The sequence below is a fragment of the Erythrolamprus reginae genome, chromosome 8 (genome assembly GCF_031021105.1).
Source record: "Erythrolamprus reginae isolate rEryReg1 chromosome 8, rEryReg1.hap1, whole genome shotgun sequence".
NCBI lineage: Eukaryota > Metazoa > Chordata > Lepidosauria > Squamata > Dipsadidae > Erythrolamprus > Erythrolamprus reginae.
In genome coordinates this window covers 5,314,934-5,326,451 of record NC_091957.1, presented here as the reverse complement: position 1 = coordinate 5,326,451, position 11,518 = coordinate 5,314,934, and the positions used below count along the sequence as shown (strand labels likewise).

General features: G+C 41.8%; 2 protein-coding genes across 5 annotated transcripts in view; both read right to left on the bottom strand.

Annotated features, from left to right (window-relative positions):
- RALGPS1 (Ral GEF with PH domain and SH3 binding motif 1) overlaps window positions 1-11,518 on the bottom strand; it is a 163,529-nt gene that overhangs the window by 151,745 nt on the left and 266 nt on the right. The window lies entirely within an intron of this gene.
- ZBTB43 (zinc finger and BTB domain containing 43) overlaps window positions 7,896-11,518 on the bottom strand; it is a 50,607-nt gene continuing 46,984 nt past the window's right edge. Inside the window, exon 3 of the transcript XR_011559683.1 lies at window positions 7,896-8,017. The gene's annotated coding sequence lies outside the window, so the exon portion shown is untranslated. The remainder of the gene's footprint in view (window positions 8,018-11,518) is intronic.

Genomic DNA, 11,518 nt, shown 5'->3' with positions numbered 1-11,518 from the left:
GTGCCAAACATCCAGTAATCTATTTCAGCAAAGTGTTTTCTGGATCCGTGTAAAAATACTCTTCTGTACTTTGCGTCTGATTAACCGTAGCCACAAAGTTCAGGTGTACGGCCATAAATAACAATTAATTTACATTTATATTACCCGACGGGATAGCATCGTCTATTTCACTGCTCCCAATGGCTCTAGGTCCTTTGAAGTATTGATTCCACAAGGAAGAGCTTATGTGATCAATATCTCCTTTTATTATCCTATCTAGGGTAGCACAATGCACTTGGGGAAAAGGAATCCTCAATCTGAATATTGTATTGGCAGTTCGGTGCTAGCAAAAACTTCAGAAGAGAAGAATTTAGGGGTAGCGATTTCTGACTGGGTGAACAGTGCAGTCAGGCGGTAGGGAAAGCAAGTAGAATGCTTGGCTGCATAGCTAGAGGTATAACAAGCAGAAAGAGGGAGATTGTGATCCCGCTGTATAGAGTGCTGGTGAGACCCCATTTGGAATACTGCGCTCAGTTCTGGAGAACTCGCCTACAAAAAGATATGGATCAAACTGAACAAGTCCAAAGACGGGCTACAAAAATTGTGGAAGGTCTTAAGCATAACACTTATCAGGAAAGACTTAATGAACTCAATCTATATAGTCTGGAGGACAGAAGGGAAAGGGGGGACACAATCAAAACATTTAAATATGTGAAAGGGTTAAATAAGGTTCAGGAGGGAAGTGTTTTTCATAGGAAAGTGAACCCAAGAACAAGGGGACACAATCTGGGGTTAGTTGGGAGAAAGATCAGAAGCAACGTGAGAAAATATTATTTTACTGAAAGAGGAGTAGATGCTTGGAACAAACTTCCAGCAGACGTGGTCGGTAAATCCACAATAACTGAATTTACACATGCCTGGGAAAAACATATATCCATCCTAAGATGAAATACAGGAAATAATATAAGGGCAGACTAGATGGACCATGAGGTCTTTTTCTGCCGTCAGTCTACTACGGTATGTTTCTATGTAACAACTCTCCTCAATTCCACTGGAATCAAACAAGACCTTACAGACAACTCTCACTCCGTAAAAGACCTTGGAATACTCATATCAAATGACCTAAGTGCCAAAGCCCACTGCAACAACATCACCAAAAAGGCTTCAAGAGTTGTTAACCTAATCCTACGTAGCTTCTACTTTGTTAATCTCACACTACTAACCAGAGCATATAAAACTTTCGCCAGACCAATCCCTGAATAAAGCTCATCTGTCTAGAACCTGCACCGCATATTTTGGACATAGACAGCCTAGAAAACGTCCAGAGATACTTTACTAGAAGAGCCCTCCACTCCTCCACTCGCAACAGAATACCCTACTCAACTAGACTTACAATCCTAGGCTTAGAAAGCGTACAACTACGTCGTCTTAAACATGATCTAAGCATAGCCCATAAAATCATCTGCTACAACGTCCTTCCCGTCAACGACTGCTTCAGCTTCAATCACAACCACACACGAGCACACAACAGATACAAACTTAAAGTAATCCGCTCTAAAATCGACTGCAGGAAATACGACTTTAGTAACCGAGTAGTTAATGCATGGAACTCACTACCTGACTCTGTAGTATCATCACCTAACCCCAAAAACTTTACTCTTAGGCTATCCAGCGTTGACCTCTCCCGATTCCCAAGGGGTCAGTAAGGGGCGTGCATAAGTGCACCAGCGTGCCTTCCGTCCCCTGTCCTAATATTTCTCTTTTACAAGCATCATGTATATAAATATTATATCTTTGTATACCACCAACACGTACTTGACAAAGCAAATAAAATAAAAAAATAAAATAAAATAAAATTTAAAAGCCACTTTTAACTCACAGCAACCCGGACTGAGATTTTTTTTTTAAACTGAAATCCTTTGATGATTTCCCAGTAAATGAACTCACATGCAAGGGAGATTATCTCAAATTTCAGCACGACGAATAAATTCAAGGCTTTTGGCTTGTGGATATTCCCACAAGCTACAAATTTCGCAGTTCTAGGATCCGCTGTACTCTCTTCTTTTCGACGTTGGTTTTTTTTTTTTCCTAAGTGGCCAGGTTATAGCTGCTCCTTTGCACAAGATGACATTTGCAGGTTGCAAAATTTATCCTGTTAAAAACACACCGTTGCACTGGCTCGCTCAGCAGACCATGAAACGCCATGGATAGTCCTCATGTTTCACAATTATAGAATATTCGTGACATGGAGTCATCCAAGTAGCCCTGTGCTCAATTCTTCAGAAATGCCAGAGGTTGCACAAAATAACAGCCCCAACTCTCTGGCTGAGAGTGATGGTGATTCACCGTTTTTTTGTTTTGGTATTATACAGTACCCTGAAAACACAAATACAGAACTCCTCTCCTCCCATCCCCTACTCAAACCAAGTAAATTATCTTCAACCTGGCAGGCAAATTTATTTTACAAATCACAGGGATGTCGGTATTAAAATTTACGGCTCCAATTCCTCTCTATTCAAAGGGACATAATCTTTGCACTGGTCGACTGCCTCACAACAGGTAAGAAAACAAAACTAAATTCAGACACAAATCAGCTTCTCCGCCTTGTTTAAACATCCCTGAATTCACATCTATTAATTCATAACGATGGCCTATAAAATAATATATCCCCATTTATAAAACAAGGTACCTTGTCAACAAACATCAACCATTCTATCACATATGAAATGATTCCAAAGCAGTACAGTATATGTATACAGTATTTCTTTCCTCCCTCCCTCTCCTTCCCATCCTTCCTCCCTCCTCTCCTTAATCTCATTTCCTTCCTTTCTTCCTCCATTCTTCTTCGCATTCTTCCTTCCTGCCTCCTTCTCTCTTCTTCCCATTCTTTCCTTCCTATTTCTTCTCATTCTCCTCCCTCCCTCTCTTTTTCCCCTCCCTCCCTTCTCCCTTCTTCCCATCTCCTTCCTTCCTCTTTCTTCTTCTTCTCATTCTCCTCCCTCCCTTTCTCTTCTTCCCTTTCCTTCCTTCCTTCCTTCCTCCCCCTCCCTCTTTTCTTCCCATCTCCTCCTTCCCTCCCTCTTCTTCTCATTCTCCTCCCTGCCTTTCTCTTCTTCTCATTCCTTCCTTCCTCTCTTCTTCCCATCTCCATCCTTTCTTCTTCTTCTCATTCTCCTTCTGCCCCCCTCTCTTCTTCCCTTTCCTTCCTCCCTCTTTCTTCTTCTTCTTCTTCTCATTCTCCTCCCTCCCTTTCTTCTTCCCCTCCCTCACTCCCTCTTTTCTTCCCATCTCATTCCTTCCTCCCTCTTCTCAGTCTCCTCCCTTCCCTTTCTCTTCATCCCATTCCTTGTTTCCTTCCTCTCTTCTTCCCATCCCTTCTTCCTTCCCCATCTTCTCCCCATCTCCTTTCCTTCCTCCCTCCCTCCCTCCCATCCATCCATTTTAGGAAACCCCCAGAGACCACATAAACCTTCAACAGATTCAGGCAGACATACGTTTTCAAATGCTAGCTGTGATTAAAGATTCGGAGCTCTGCAGTGTAACTTCCACTGATGCTAATTTGGGCCCCACAAATAATACAGTATATACAAATTCCTAATGATCCTACTAAATGCAGTGACCCTCCACTGCCGACTGCAAGGCATTCAGCTTAAAAATAACACGACTGACAAAACCCTAAATTAAACGCTCCCTTCCAAACTATACTTAGACAGCTTTTCTTGTCAACAAGCCCTGGAACTAAATGTGTTATCACACCCTGTCTTCCCATTGCTTTGTTTTTAAATTTGAAAATATAAATTGTTATCCCCAACTCGTTCCAAGACGCTTTACAGTAGCAAGGATTTCAAGATTATTATTCATTATTATTATTAATTATTAATATTATTATTATTATTATTATTATTATTATTATTATTATTATTATTATTGTATTATTATTATTTAGATTTGTATGCTGCCCCTCTCCAAAGATTCGGGGCAGCTCACAACACAATACACAATATACAAATCCAATATTAAAAACAGATAAAAACCCTTATCATAAAAAAGATGTTCCGAATTCCAATTCTGGCAGGCTGGAAACTGCACCATCCATTAAAAATTCATCTGATTGGTCTCTTAAGGATGCAAATAATTATAGCTCTACCACAATATCGTCTTTTTCAAGAGTGCCATCAACGCACACTCACATATACACAAATGTAAAGCAAATTCCAAATTAAATTCCAGCTGTTACAGTCTACCATTGCAATCATGTGCTCTACATTCAATAACATTTGAATTCTTTCTCTTGCCTTAAGGAAACACACCAAAAGGCTCCACTGTTTTGGTGGTTAAACAGAACAATTGTTAAGGGAGTCAGGCATAATGTTATGACCCTATTGCCATGGACATTAAGCAAATTACTGTGGTTTTAAAGCAAAAGCAAACGTTTGACCCCCTCAGAGAGGGTCCGCAACTTGGGCGTCCTCCTCGATCCACAGCTGACATTGGACCATCATCTTTCAGCTGTGGCGAGGGGGGTGTTCGCCCAGGTTCACCTGGTGCACCAGTTGCAGCCCTATCTGGACAGGGAGCCTCTTCTCACAGTCGCTCATACTCTTATCACCTCGAGGTTTGACTACTTCAAAGCTCTCTACATGGGGCTACCTTTGAAGAGTGTTTAGAAACTTCAAACCGTCCAGACTGCAGCCGTGCGAGCGGTTATGGGCCTTCCAAGGCATACCCATATTTCTCCAGCATTCCGCGGACTGCACTGGCTGCTGATTGGTTTCCGGACACAATTCAAAGTGTTGGTTATGATGCCCTTACAGGGCATCGGACCAGTTTACCTACGGGACCGCCTTCTGCCGCATGAGTCCCAGCAACCGGTGAGGTCCCACAAAATCGGCCTTCTCCAGGTCACGTCAACTAGACAATGTTGCTTGGTGGGGCCTTCTCTGTGGGGCCCCCGGCCCTCTGGAATCAGCCCGCCCCTCCTCGCCTTCCGTAAATGTTTAAAGACCTATCTGTGCCACCAGACTTGGGGCCATCAGACCCTAACCCCCTACAGCCGTCAAAAATCCAGGCCAGTTTTGACAAGTTTTAAGCTTTGATCATTTGACTGTGGGATGCTATGACGGTTGCAAGTACAAGGACTGATTTTAAGTCACTTTGCTTTCCAGTGTCGTTGTTCCTAAAAGAACGGTCTTAAGTCAAGGACAGCGTGGGTGCAAAATTAATCACAGAATAACAGTACGGGGGTTGGAGCAGCTAGTTGAGCTGAGGTGGCGCAGCAGGTAGAGCGCAGTACTGCAGGCCACTAAAGCTGACTGCTAGATCTGCAGGTCAGCAGTTCAAATCTCACCACCGGCTCAAGGTTGACTCAGCCTTCCGTCCTTCCGAGGTGGGTAAAATGAGGACCCGGATTGTGGGGGCAATAGGCTGGCTCTGTTAAAAAAGTGCTACTGCTAACATGTTGTAAGCCGCCCTGAGTTTAAGAAGAAGGGCAGCATAAAAAAATAGAATAATAAATAAATAAATAAATTCCTACGGCTTCAAAATGCTCCTTTTAATCAGTCTATGAATTTCTCACTTTTAAAAAAAATAATGTATATACATATTGATTTTTAATGAATATTTTCATTTTTGTACTTACAGCTGGGTCAACATCCATATATTTACATTCATATCGATATTTTCAATATTTACACATCTGTACATATAATTCTTTGTAATGTTCCATCTCTTACTGTGAATTTGCATTTTCTTGTGTCCATTTGTATCACTTTGTCCAGATTGAATGACAATCAGAGTCCTTTTGATGTACCGTATTTAACTTCACAGTTAATCTGTCCATTTCTGCACATTCATATTTTTTTTAATTATTTCCTAATCGTCGGGTGTCTGTGGGTTCTTCCATTTTTGCGCGTAAGCAATTCTTGCAGCTGTTACAATGTGCAGTATAAGATATTTTACATTTTTAACATATAGAAACATAGAAACATAGAAGATTGACAGCAGTAAAGGACCTCATGGTCCATCTAGTCTGCTCTTATACTATTTCCTGGCTTTTACCTTAGGATGGATATAGGTTTATTCCAGGCATGTTTCAATTCAGTTACTGTGGATTTACCAACCACGTCTGCTGGAAGTTTGTTCCAAGGATCTACTACTCTTTCAGTAAAATCATATTTTCTCATGTTGCTTTTGATCTTTCCCTCAACTAACTTCAGATTGTGTCCCCTTGTTCTTGGGTTCACTTTCCTATGAAAAACACTTCCCTCCTGAAACTTATTTAACCCTTTCACATATTTAAATGTTTCAGTTGTGTCTCCCCTTTCCCTTCTGTCCTCCAGACTATACAGATTGAGTTCATGAAGTCTTTCCTGATAAGTGTTATGCTTAAGACCTTCCACCATTTTTGTAGCCCGTCTTTGGACCCGTTCAATTTGATCCATATCTTTTTGTAGGTGAGGCCTCCAGAACTGAACACAGTATTCCAAATGTGGTCTCACCAGCACTCTATACAGCGGGATCACAATCTCCCTCTTCCTGCTTGTTATACCTCTAGCTATGTAGCCAAGCATCCTACTCGCTTTCCCTACCAAGGAAAAGGGTCCAGGAAAAGGTACCAGTTACTGTAGACTTACCAACCACGTCTGCTGGAAGTTTGTTCCAAGCATCTACTACTCTTTCAGTAAAACACATGATGCTCTAATAAGGCCTAATAAAAAGAAATCTGGTGTAAAATCAATGGCTATACCTGTGATTTCTTGTAACCATTTCTGACTTTTGAAAGGGCGTGAAAAATATGAGTAGGACAAAACAGATTTATTCATAATCTCTAAGCAAAGACGTGAAGCCAACACTTTTAAAAGGCTGTCGGTCCCCTTAACAAATATCCACTGAGTGTGTTTATGTGTGTGTGTTCTTTCTTTGTAAGTTTGTCTCTATGTTGTTCCCAAACTTCTTGCAAACAATGGGCAAAACATACTATTGCCATTACTCACAGGAATGATACAAAGTTAACGTATCAGTCAAGGCTAGGAAGGCAAACATTTCCTTGAAACAACAAGCCTGCATTGTGCTGACTCACGTTGGAAACCAAATAAGAAAATGCAAATTCATGCATCCAGTGAATAAAACGGATTAAAAAAACTGGCTCAGTGCTCATGAAAATACAAAAAGATATGAATAATCCACCTTTCCTTGGATTATTAGCTACAAACAGAGTTATATTCCCTTCATCAGTCTACCTTCAGAGGGAATTTTACATGCGTGTGTGGATAGATAGATAGATAGATAGATAGATAGACAGACAGACAGACAGACAGACAGACAGACAGACAGACAGACATAGACAGACAGACAGACAGACATAGATAGACAGACAGATGGACGAACAGAAGGAAGGAAATAAAGGAAGGAAGGAGAGAGAGAGTGAGAGAGAGAGAGAGAGAAAGAAAGAAAGAAAGAAAGAAAGAAAGAAAGAAAGAAAGAAAGAAGCCAAGAGAGGCTGCCCTGAACCAAGCAAAGGTTTCCAGTGGCATTAAAGGGACATTAAAGCATTGATTAACATGGTCAGGCGGTGATGCGCCAAAGGAAAAGGAAGAAAAGAAAGAAGGAAAGAAAGAGAGAGAGGAAAGAAAGAAAGAAAGAAAGAAAGAAAAAACACCAACCATGGCTGACACTGATGAGGTTACCTAGTTTAGTAAAAAACCTACCAAGCTCAAAGAACACTAAGAACACTACAGGCCTCCTCCACTTCTTCTGCGGAGAGGGGCGGCATACAAATCTGATTAAACTAAACTAAACTAAACTTCTAATTCCACAAACCACACTGCCTTCTAGCCCTGATGATGTCAGCTATCTGGGTAATGAAACGTCTGCAAGAAAACCACCAAGCATCATGGATCCCACAGTCATTCTTCTTCTTTTGCCTCTTCTCCAGAACCATTTTCCACTTACAAACCTGAACCTCCAAAACTGTCACTGGAAAAGGCAGGAAGAAGCCTCTGTGGGGCCTCTCTAGGAATCTCCTGGGAGGAAACAGGGCCTCAATCCTCCCTGTGGTTTCCCCAATTGCATGCATTATTTGCTTTTACATTGATTCCTATGGGAAAAATTGCTTCCTCCTGCAAACTTTTCTACTTAAGAACCCGGTCACGGAACAAATTAAGTTCGTAAGTAGAAGTACCGCTGTATATCATATCAAATATGATATAGGCTCCTTAACTATTTTGACACAAATGAAAGTAGCCTAAGATGTAGACCACGGACTGAAACCCAATGTCACAAAAACAGATAACCTGCTATGACATACAGGTAGATTCAGATATTAGAGAATGAGATGTCCAGGTTAACTATTTTGACACAAATGAAAACAGCCTAAGATGTAGACCACAGACTGAAACCCAATGTCACAAAAAACAGATAACCCACTATGATATACAGATAGATTTGGGTATTAGAGAATTAGGTGTCCAGAACATATTAATAAAATATGTAGGCCTCCAAGTCTATCAAATTCTAAAAAACGGAGATGTCTTATCCATCACTTTGGGAATTTCAGAGAGGATGGAGTTAAAGGACACCTAAGGATATATATACAAACAATTTAGCCATAAAGTTCACAGGAAGAAAATGTGCTCATTAGGATGGATGGACAGGTAATGAGGCGTGGCCGATTTGATATATTATGATTCTAATTTGTTTACCTGTAACATATTTATTTGTATTCTGACTTTATTGTTCTTACAAAGAACTCAAGGCCGGGAAGACACCTTCCTCTTCTCTTTCCTGGTCACTAAATGAACTGTTATAGGACTAGGATTCATTGTAAAACTGGTCTTTCTGACAGGGGTCACAGACAGGTGCAACAGAAATAAATAACAAAAGAAAGAAAGAAAGAATGAAAGAGAAAGAAAGAAAGAATGAATGAAAGAGAAAGAAAGAAAGAGAGAGAGAGAGAAAGAATGAATGAAAGAGAAAGAAAGAAAGAGAGAGAGAGAGAAAGAATGAATGAAAGAGAAATAAAGAAAGAAAGAGAGAGAGAGAGAGAGAGAGAGAGAGAGAGAGAGAGAGAGAAAGAAAGAAAGAAAGAAAGAAAGAAGTCTGTCATCTGCACCTCTTTAACTGTCAGGTTTGGTTCTGCAACCCAACAAGACCGACACAGACTTCAGAGGAGAACCAGAATTGCAGAAAAAACAATTGCTGCCAACCTGCCTTCCATTGAGGACCTGGATACTGCACGAATCAAAAAGGGCCGTAAAAATATTTACTGACCCCTTGCCTCTTGGACACAAAATATCTCAACTCCTATGCTCAAAAGGACAATACAAAGTGCTGCACACCAAGACAGCTAGACACAAGGAGTTTTTTCCCAGACGCCATCACTCTGCTAAACAAATAATTCCCTCACCACTGTCAAACTATTTACTGAGGCTGCATTGCTATTACTATTAGTCTTCTCATTGTTGCTATCACCATCTCCTCCCACTTTATGACTGCAACTAGTTGCTTGTGTCCTTATGATTTATAGTAATATTATTTCCTGATTGCTTATTTTTACCCTATGACAAATGTATATTGTCTTTTATATACACTGTGAGCATCTTCACCAAAGACAAATTCCTTGTGTGTTCAATCATATTTGGCCAATAAAGAATTCTATTCTATTCTATTCTATTATAAACATAGGAAAGAAAAACAAACAAATAAGAAAAAGAAAAATGAAAGAAGAAAAAGAGGAAGAAAAAAAATCCAACTAAGGAACAGGTGTAGCAGAAATAAAAATTTAAAAAGGAGAAGGAGGAAGAAGACAAAAAGGAGAATGATTAGAAAAAGGAAAAAGAAGAGGAGGAGAAAAAAGGAGTAGAAGAAAGAGAAGACAAAAAAATGTAGAAAAATACAGAAGAATATTAGAATATACAATGATATTTATGGCTATTCTGAGCCAATCAGAGTCATTTGGATGAGAGAGCTGACCAATCGAAGCCAACCAACACAAACAGCAATGCCACTTCCTACAGAAGCCCACCAACCAACTGAATGACCAACACACCTTGGCCCACCCAAACTTTACACCGAAATCTACAAAGTCTGCCTTGCAAATATTACACAGGTCCAGGCACAGACAGACTCCCCAACACACCACCCCAGAGTAACTTGCGTAAACCGACTAGCTGGGTGCATCAGCTTTGTAAAAATAAATCAGATCAAAACCCTGAACTTGACGACCTGAAATGCTCCTTAAGCAAATGAGCATAGGATCCAACCACCCAGATAGATGCAACACCCATAATATTAATATTAGCCCAAATAATATTAACACAAGACAATACAGAAAGAAGACAAACAAGAAGACTGGAATCCAGTAGTGGCTCTGAAGCTTTTCTTCACCACGGCAACCTCCCCCCCCCCCGTGCTTTTAAATACCTTTGGAGGCCCATGGACCACCAAGACTTGACTCAAGAATTACATTTATAACATTGTAAGCCCCTGAGGAATCCTATTGCCCCCAGGGGTCTGTAGACCACAGGTTGAGAATCCCTGGAGTCCTCGGAGAGGGGCAGCATATAAATCCAATTAATAACATAATAAAGAATAAAGAATAACCATAATAGGAATTATGCCTGTTGTCAGCTACCCAGAGATTCTTGGATGAGATGGGTGGCCAACCCAACCCAATACAAGCCAACTCAACCCAATACAAGCCAACTCAACTCAACTCAACAAGCCAAGTCAAACCAATACGAGTCTGCGGAGAGGGGCGGCATACAAATCCAATAAATAATAATAATAATAATAATAATAATAATAATAATAACCCAACCCAAACAGAAGCCCCCCTAACCCACCAGTGATCCTCCCCCATCCCCACACAGACAACCCAACTCAACCCAATACAAAACCCCCACCCAATCAGAAGCTCTCCTAGCCCATCAGTAATCTCCCCCCTCCCCACACATACACCCCAACTCAACCCAATACAAAAACCCAACCCAACCAGAAGCCTCCCCAGCCCACCTGTGATCCTCCCCCTATCCCCACACATACAACCCAACTCAATCAATACCAAACCCAACCCAACCCAACCCAAAAGCCCAACCCAACCAGAAGCTCCCCCCCATATCCCACCAGTGATCCCCCATACACCCCAATCCAACCCAACAACCTAACCCAACTATAACCCCCACGGCTCACTAGTGATCCTCCCCCCCCTCCCGCCCCCTCCTCACACATATCCCCATACACCCCAGGCCAAAAGCCACTCTGGGGGGGGGCAATGAAACCCACCAGGGGCCTCCCCTCCTTATGGCAACGCCATCCTGCCTCCCTCCCCGAGTGGCCGAAGAGACCCAACCCCGGGGAGCGAGAGGGGGGGTCCGTAGCGAAGGAGGTGCCCCGAGTGGGCGAGGGTTGGGGAGGGGGTTGCAAACGAGGGGAGGGGGTCGAGGAGAGACAGACCTGCAACGACACGCCTGCCAAACAAGGAAGGGGGGAGAGCAACGGCGAGGAGCGGGGTGGGGGGGTTAGAGGAGGGGCGGGGCAGAAT